The sequence below is a fragment of the Cyprinodon variegatus genome, unplaced genomic scaffold, assembly GCF_000732505.1.
Source record: "Cyprinodon variegatus isolate N-32 unplaced genomic scaffold, C_variegatus-1.0 Scaffold667, whole genome shotgun sequence".
Taxonomy (NCBI): Eukaryota; Metazoa; Chordata; class Actinopteri; order Cyprinodontiformes; family Cyprinodontidae; genus Cyprinodon; species Cyprinodon variegatus.
Genome location: NW_015151120.1, coordinates 391,546 through 401,449, shown reverse-complemented (window position 1 = coordinate 401,449; position 9,904 = coordinate 391,546).

The following is a 9,904-nucleotide window of genomic DNA, read 5'->3' as shown; positions in this document are numbered from 1 at the left end:
TCCCTGTCAGGTTAGCTCTCTGGAGAATGTTACTATGGTAACAGAAACAGAGGTTTCAGGTTTAAAAAACTTACGAGTTTTCAGTAAATCTGCTTTATGAAACCCCAGACATCCAATCAAATGATGCCTAGATCGTACATAAAGTCTTTTATACTATTTTAGAAATTTTTTTTGGCAAGAGAGAGCTGAAATGAGGTTATGGAGAATTGGATTGAATAATTAAAACACCTGAAAATACTAAGCCGTCCATAGAGGAAGTTTATTTTCCATACAATATTAGGTAAATACTTGCGGAAAGTTTTAAAACTGTCTTAGCCGACTAATGCAAAACATATTTCATTTAAATAGTGTTATCATTTAAGCTGAGCAAGCTGTGATTTAAGAGAAAGATGTTTATCAATATCAGCAAAGACAAACAAGAGATATTAAGAGTGTCAGTCGTTCTACGTAGATTTCCTTTATTGATGAAAATACCTCCTATGTATACAGCAGCAGAAACTTGAAATACTTAAGTTACCTTCTTAACATGGAGATATCCCTGCATAACATAATGCAACTACAAAGAACACCACCAAAGGTTATCTTATACAAAAAAAAAAAAAAAACATACACACACAAACAAAGATAAAAACAAGCAAGTAAAGTAGATATTTAATATGATGACAACAAAGAATGAGCACCTGAGCTTGTTCAGAAAAGGTCAAAGATATTCTCGCCACTGGTAGCTATAGGTTTGGTCTCATCTTAGAGAGATTATTAGAGATTAATAATCTTATCATAGATTATTTATCACAAGAAGTAGTGTTACAATTTTTCAGTATGCAAAAATTAGGGTGGTGGAATGGAGGCCTTTTAAAAGGCTTTGAGCTGTTCATAGAGACTGAATCATCATAAATATGAGTGAAAACGTGTTCAGCCCATGTAGGAATTTGAATCATGTTTTTAAAAATATTTATTAAAAAATATTTTTAACTTGTTTCATTATCTTTGTAAATATATCTCAATTCCTATTATTATAAAACGGGGGTTAAAAACAAATAATTTTTTTATTTACATGGGGTCATTTTTATGAACTGTTCACCAGTTAGCCTGATGAGCTGTAGAACGCAACAAGTTTCACCTTGTCATGTGACATTTTCAAGACTTCTGTGCTATTGTGGACATCTTTCCACACTACTATGTATGTAATTAGCTTACAAGCATATAGAGAAATCTATTATTAGCAAGTAAAATATTCTTAAATGATGTGCAGTGTATTGTGCAGCTATTTTAATAGCCCTGGGATAAACAGTGAAAACAGTTAATCAGGTGTGGTTACGTGGCTGTGATCCAGCTTGTCCGGTTTCCTCTTAGCTGGGTGTGTTAAAGGAGAGGCGTGGTGTCTTCTCTCTAAAGTCACCTGACACCTTCCCTCTACACCAAATAATAAATAGAAGGAGGTGGCTCTGTTTTGGTAATTGGAGCAAATACCTGCCCCCATTGCAGAGTTCCTGCAGCTTCACGTCCGCAGGCACGTTGAAATGAGTGGACAACAGAAGAAGTTAATTGGTGTAGACAGAACCATAAACTTTTTCCCTAAAAAGCATCACAAGTATTAATTATAAATGTCAAACTTATTTTATCTTTCTTAACACATTCAGTATGTGCAAACTGTTTCATCTCATGTGTTGAACATTCTGTTGTTAGTAACATTCAGTAAAAATGATGGCTCCTTTTCTACAAGTTAAGAACATTTGCTAAGAACTTGATTCAGTTGTTTTTACTTATCCATCAGGGTTACATAGGGACCTATCTCCAGCAGCCCATGGTCAAAAGGCAGGGTGAACTGGAAAGGTCACCAGTCCATTGGGTGGCCCTCATAAACGATACAATAATGCACAAGTAAATAAAAAAAAGGCAACTGTACCTGCACAAGGAGACCAAGCAAACTCCATGTAGAAAGACCCCAGATCCCAGGAATCAAACCCAGGACCTTGTTGCTGCACGGCTACAGTGCTGCAAACTGCACCATCTTGCAGCCCTATAATAAAGCTTTATTTTGTGTAGCTGCTTCCACAGCTCATTTTATAGTAGCTTATTTTTGGAAGAGTATTTTGCATAGGTATGATATGTAGCTTTACATGGTTAGCTGGTCAAAAATGAAAGCAAACAGCTGTTAAAGCACATTATTAAGATGAAAAGAGACAATTCAGAACATTTGATAACAGGAATTTTTTGCAAAATAACTAGACCAAACTGTTCCTGGAAGTATAGAAAGAAATACACATGAGCGTAATGGTGAGTTATATTTTGAAAAAAAAAAAAAAAAAAGAAAAGAAAAATACCACTGGATTCTTTTTTCAGTAATTACTTTTCAATTTAATGTATTGATTTAACACAGAGCATCAGCACCTTAGCTAAAACTGAGATTAATTTTTCTCTATTAACAACTACAGCTGCCTTTTTTTAGTTCAACATTTGTCATTAACATTTTCTCACCTTGGTATTTAATCCCAAACTATAAGACACCAAAAATTCAGCTAGGGATACAAATAAAAAATAAACAATAACAAACGTTGAGTCTGTTTTTAATATTCAGTTTCTTGTAAAGTGGTGATGTGATCTTCTTAATCAAAAATCTTTTCCATTTCTTGCTCCCATTCTTGAAAACAAATGTCTATAATAGTTTGATTAAAATGCTAAATGTTTAAAGTACCAAAGTGCATCTCTCTGCTATGTCTTCAGATTTGATGCGGTCATTTAAAAACATAACTCTGTTCTTTTCTATCTGAGGTTAGTAATGGTTAAATAGATAAAACATACCTTTCAAAATTAGAGCAGCACAACATTATTGAGTCAGAGCCAATAGAGAGTTCAGATTACCTGAAAAACAGGTAGAGAACTTTAACTGCTTAATCTAGAAACTATTTTCACCAAAGGTTCAAAAAGAGTGTCAAATGTTCCAACTTTGGGTTTGGGTAGGTATAGCTGGGTGGTATTGATGATAATAATGAGAAAGGGAGCAATTAATTTCCCTCTGAACTGAAAAGGTTTCTGCTACTGTTCATTTAATGGAAGTAAAAGAGGATAAGTTGCCCTTAAAAAGAGGAACTTTTCCACAGTTTATTACTGGCTGTTGTTGTGTAAGGATCCTGCAGAATGCTACGAAAACACTGTGAACCAGTAACTGATCAGGGACTGCAGCACTGAATAAACTACCTGTATGAATACATGTACTTCTCACAGTTATTTCTTTGAAGTCCTCTTAAAATGCAGTTTGACCTAATATTAAAATGGGAGTCAGTTTACTTCCAGTGGGAGTGGAAAGGTACCTGTAGACTAACCACCTGTAATTATGTAGGAAGATCTGGTCTTTTACCATAAAGTGGAAAAACACCAAAGGGAAGCTATTTGGCAACTAAAAATTAACATGTTTCCTCCAAGAGTTTGTAAAAAACTAAGACAAAGGAGAAACTGTGTTTGGGAATTAGAAGTGGGTCAACAAAATGGACTCAGGTGGCGACTCTAAACCTTAAAGGCAACATACATTTTATTGTTTTAACTAGGGACACTTTAACATGGGAGGAGGCTCCAATCTATATTTAAAGGTTTCTCAGGAAGCATCACTGTTTGTTCTCCTACCTTCAACTTTCAAACAGAGGAGCTCATTTTGTACAATTGTCCAAAAGTTGTTGTTATTTTATTGTTCCAGCTATAAAAAAAAAAAGAGAAAAAAACATGCAAAGATGAAAAGAAAACTCTTTTGTCAACCTCTAGTAGAATGAACCCGAGTCCGTTTTCCTGTATAGGTTTTTTGCAGTACCAAAACGCAGACAAGAACATGGGAAACGTGTTACAATAGAGAAGATACAAATAGGACAAAAGGAAAAGTGGACATGGATTACAATTAGAAACAACACAGGAGCAAAGCAGGAACTGGCAGGCTTTTTTTTATACCTCAGAATCTATCGAATCTCTACTAGTGAGCAAAACTCCCCTTTTTTATTTTACCAACTGACTCAAGTATATTGGAAAATATTTGTATTTTTGGAAGGCTTTAAAGAGACGCAGCTGTGCAGGCAGGCAAACGAGATAAAGAGAAAAGGAGCTCATCTTGTTAGGGTACTTTACTGTTTAAAAAGTTATTGGATTTTAAACATACATTAAGACAAGAAATATACACCACCTTAATATACATTTTAGGAGGTAACATGCCTGTTTAGGACTCATTATTCAAGTTCTTACATTCATATGCAGTTCTCTAGGTCCTACACAAAAATAATAACAGACCTGCTGCTACCACTATCTCTGACTGTTTTCCTTTCGAGTCAAATACTGATCTACTTGTGCATCTGGATGTCTCATCTGTTCCCTCAGACTCCAGTTGGTCCAGGCAAAATGGACCCAGTTCAACTGGAGCATATTGAATGGAATCTTTCTTTTTTCAATCGTCATGTAATCCTTGTTTGGCCTTTCTTAGATAGTACTTTTAGCAGTTAGCTTTGTTAGCTGAATTAGTCTGAACAGTATCATAAGTATTATTAAATTGGATTTTGTTTTATTTTAATACACTCAAATAACCTGAATTGAATCACTGTCTAATTCATTACTTTATTTTTAACTATTAAAGTGATTTTGTTCTTTCATCTTTCTTTTTATTTATCTTTTGTATTTTCTGTAAAATGACATTGAGTGTCAAGAAAGGGGCTGTTAAATAAAATGTATTATTATTATTATTATTATTATTATTATTATTATTATTATTATTATTATTATTATTATTATTATTATTATTATTATTTTAGGAAAATCTATTTTAATATATGTGGCTGTAATAGAGATGCCTTTTGACATGTTTGAGTCATGTTCATGCACTTCATCTTCATGCACTCCTCCCCAAACAGAAGGTCAAACTGGATGACTTCATTTCTCAACTGGTCAAATGACCGTCGTCTTAGTCATGGCCAGAAACGAGTCGCCTGCTAGATGGAAAATATTTGTTAAGCGGATGCAGTCATTAACATGAAATAAAGCTTCTGCCAAATCTGAGATGCTCCCAGCATGGGGGTGTTTTAAGAACATTTAAAATTAAATCTGCGAAGAGGATATTTGAATGTTAAGTTCATGTTTGATTGTCAGGGTGAAACAGAAAAAGGAAGAGTTTAGATGATGGCAGCCATAATATTTAGCTGAGTTTCAAGCTGGATGGTTAAACCCTCCTCCTCAGCACTATGCATTGAGTTATACCTTCTAAAGAAAGTAAAATGTCTGCTATCATAAATATAACTATGCATATTGCTTTATAATATTATTAAACCAAAGTGCATCTGTATGATATGCCTTCAGATTTGATGTGGAACATAATATTATGTTATTTAACCTGTAAACTGTGTAACTACCAAAGTAAACTCTTAGCACCCATCTCTGTTCTGCATTCATCCAATGTTTAATCTAGTTTAATCCAAAAGCAATCCAGATCTGTAAACTGTTCAAGCCTCGAGATAATTATCGTCTCTAGCAACACTTAATGTATTAAGTTCAGATAAGGTACAGAGGGACAAGAGACAGAACCACCAGTTGCATAAAGGTAAAGACTATTTTATAGGATTTTTTGCCACAAAACATTTAAACCTGTCCAAATCAATCTTAACATATTTTTAAACCATATAAATACTTAGAATGAACTTCTCTAATGTGAAATAAGATGCAATCATATATCGACCCATGGTGTGTTATCTGGAACACAGGGGGCTTCTGTCAAAAAAACACAAAAACTGTGTGAAAAAAAAATATCAAAAATGGATACAGTTCTGTTTTTTGACATAACCAGAGTTTTGTTTGTTTTTGAACATACTAAAACTGGTTAAAGACTTTAAATCAACAGGAAGTGAATTCCAAACTGCAAATCCTCTCACAGACAGGGCGCTTTGAGCAAAAGTGCTTCTTCGAAAGGAGAACTTACAATTTCCATAGGAAGCCGCTCTAGTAGATTTTCTATAGCCCTACAATCTCTGTTTGCAGTTGTTTAATGGTGTAGGTGCATATGCATTTAAAAACTAAAAAATCAATTTTAAAAGGCTGTAATTTATAAAATTAGGAAAGTCCAAAATGCCAAATTTAGCCAAAAAGTGACAGTGGTGGAATCTGACAGGCTTTTGATATAAAACCTTTAAATTCCAATTATAAAGATTTTCTTATTTATTGGGAATGTAAAAAAAAAAAAAAGAAAAAAAAAATAGAAGCCTAAAAATCCACAGCATAATGACAGGAACAACTATATTTCTACACACACACAAAGGCAAATAGTTGCACTATTGTGTTGTTGCTGAAGGGAATCCAGTGCCACCAACTCTAATGTTAGAAAAACTACCAGCCAGAAAAGGAGTGAAGTGGACAATGAAGCTGCATTTAACTGTTTTATGACTCCCAAAACTCCTTCACACTGTAACCGTGTGTCTAAATGATGAAATATGGCTTCCCTTTATTATCAAATGGAGCATAATAACTTCTTTCATACAGTGAAATGTTCTGTGCACTACTTCCCACGCGCAGAGATGCCGCTAATACAAGAATTGTTTCCAGAGAAATGAAACTTTTTCTGTTTAGTGCATAACAAGTATGGTCACGAACATCTAAATGCTTTGCTCCTCTTTCCACATGCTGCCCATGCTTACACCCCCCCAACCCCCCACAAATACCTAATCCTCCTAAAGCCAGACAGGAAATGTTCTCGTCAGTGGAGCACAATGCTTCTGACAGACCCCCTCTGCTCCTTTTCTCTCTATCTCTCCTCCCCCTCGGCGAATGATGCATGTGCCCTCTTCAAACACCCATCTGGAAACAGTTAGCCTGAGAAAACTTGCACGCTGCCAATAAAAGCATGTCTGCTGCAGGTCCAGTTTATCAGTTTTGGACTCTACCTTAAAGTTGGCTCTTGGAGGAGAAAATATGAAACAAGATGTTGGCTTTTACTTTCTGAAACACTCCTGCAGTGTGTTCTGTGCTTTTGAATCATGACTCATGAAATCCTCAAGGAAAAGCTGCAGGTTTCCTGGTTTGATCATCAGGACTTTAAAGTGAAATTCACTCAAAAATTGCATGAATCAGCGACGTTTGGATAGGAAAAGAGACACAATTATCTGGAAAACAGTTTCTTTGCAGTGTCAAGGAGAACAATAGACAAGGAGGAAAAGGTCAATAAGAGGGAAAGTGGTGGCGGTGGTGGTGGGAGGGGAGTTATTTGAGGACAGTTGAGGAAGGAAATAATAAAGAGAAAGCCATCCTATAATTTATGCCAGAGCACAGCAGGGTGTCAACCCTGTTAATGTCTGCAAGAAGGACTGTAGTGGCAAATAAAAGAGATAAAGATTAACCAGAACTTTTATTTCCAGAGAAAAGGAAGAAGAAAAACAGTTGCCAGAAGTTTAAGCCTTACTGTATGCTTTGGGGTTTTTGTTTTTTTTAGCATTTGAAGATTCAGACTAACAGCTTGGTACAAAAACTCAAAAAATGTGCTTTAAACTATGTAGGGGAGATGGAAAAAACAAAAATCTAACTAACTAAAATCCAACTAGAAAGATGGTGCCCCCTTGTGTCCTCCAATATAAGAAGATTATTTGTCTTTTAAACCATTTCAAAGCATTGTCTCTCTATGCTCTAAAAATCATGTTGAGTCGATGTTTGGCAGGAATCGGGAAAACAGAACCTGATGTTGTGACAAATTCAAAGTTTGGTGCAGAACAACCTGAATCCTGATCTCAACCTGACAGACTAATGGTATCAATTAGAGCAGCGATGGACTCAAGGGTCTAACTCAAATAAAGGGGGGCCTTGGAGAACATCCCCTTTTCTCCAACACATAGAAGACACTTGGCAGACTTTACCCAGGTTGCCCTCTATAGGTATATTTGGACCTTTTCAACTCATTTTAATTTATTTTTTATATATTTTGTTTTATTTTTGTCGGGGAACTGTTCATATTCATGAATATTTAAATGTAAACAAAAAAAAATATATATACATACATTAAAAACATAGTGGAAAATATAATAAGACAGTTGAACATTAACAACACTGCACAGGATAATGATAACCTGACATTAGGAGCCACAGATCTGGTTCCCTTTGAGCCATCTTTTATGTTTTCAATTAACTGAATGTTGTAGAGTCTCTTACAGCGGCTGGGATGTTGTTCAAACTTCCTGCACCCTGGACTGATAACACCTACTGACCACATGTGAGGAATCACACAGCTACCTATAGTAGATAATCAGGTTACCTTTCCACTAATGCGTAATTTTAGCTTATTAAACGCTCCCAGGGGTGGTGGAGCAAGTCAGTTTAAAACCTTAGATTTTAAACAGGTAATTTTAAATGTTCAAAATTAAGAAAACTGTATTTTAGAGAAATAGAGAATGATGAAAGGATAAAGGTTTTCTATTTAATACCTTAAAAGGTTTTATTAAATTGTCCTTATGTGGTTTTTAAGGCTGTGAGTGACCAGTTAGTAATACAGTATTTAAAATGTGAAAAAAATCCTGTAATCAGGATAGATTTTAGTAGCATTTTCTGGCAGTGATTACCTGATATTTCTGAATTTATAAATGTTTAAATCAACAATCAGGAGCTCCTCTACTTTCAAAGAGACATGCAAACAAAACTTTGCAGATGGATGATTCGAAAATAACATGAAGATTGTTTTGGGGGGATTTGAGTAAAATACATGATTAAAAAGACACTCATCAAACGTGATGACTGCAGTTAGCTTTTTTTTTTTAAGCTTAGACGTCAAAAGATGTAAAAATTGCAGCATCTGCAGAGCCTTTCTACAACTTGACAATCAAGAAATGGAGGTTTGATGCCGCTAAAACATGCACAAAGAGATCTATGGGAGAAATAAAATTTCATCCAAAGGAGATGATAATTCAATCTAAATACACTAGATACACCTGGGGTTTTGACGTATTTTCAAATTTTATAAATTTTAGATGTACACATCTGCCTCCAGAGCAGCTTCACTCTTTACAACAAATACCTTTGACCTTGCAGGTGCTAGGAAAAAATAAAATGCTCCCCTTGGTGGCTGGTAAAGGTTTATGTTTATGCATTTAGCAGACATTTTAGATACAATTCTACAGTTATCATCAATATTACAGTAAGTTCTCTGGAGCAGGCATCCCCAACCTCGGTCCTCGGGGTCCGCTGTCCTGCAGGTTTTAGAGGTTTCCTTGCTCCAGCACAGCTGATTTTAATTGAAAGCTGAATAACAGGCTTTTGGTCTACTGCAACCATTATAATCAGCTGTGCTAAAGCAGGGAAACCTCTAAAACCTGCAGGACAGCGGGCCTTGAGGACCGAGTTTGGGGATGCCTGCTCTAGAGGACAATCCCTAGTCAGAATCAGTGGTGACAGCAAAGAGATAAAGGGAAGTAGAGAAAGAGTAGTGGCGGGGTGCAGAGGCATGGGTAAGAGATAGGATAAGAGATGTGCTTTGAACAGTTTGGTTTTTAAGAGATATCTATAAAAGACGCTGCTGTTCTTGTAGCACTTAGTAGGTCATTCTACCATCTTGGAACAACATATGAAAACAGTCTGGATTGTCTTAAGCATGGAGTAGGCACTGCTAGACGAAAAACCACTGATGATCAGAGTGACATAAGCTTTTCCTAGAGGGTTCAAGTAGACAGGAGCTGTACCCTTGAGCAAATTGTAGGCTAGCATTAGGGACTTGAATTGGATGTGGGCAGCCAGGGGTAAACAGTAAAGCTCAATGAACAGACGGGTGACGTGAGAATTTTTGGGGCTGGTTGAAGCCCAGACGCACCTCTGCCTTCTGGATCATTTGTAACGGTTTTACTGTACAGGCTGGGAGACCAGCATGGAATAATAATAATAATAATAAATCCAATTTGTACCGCACTTTTCA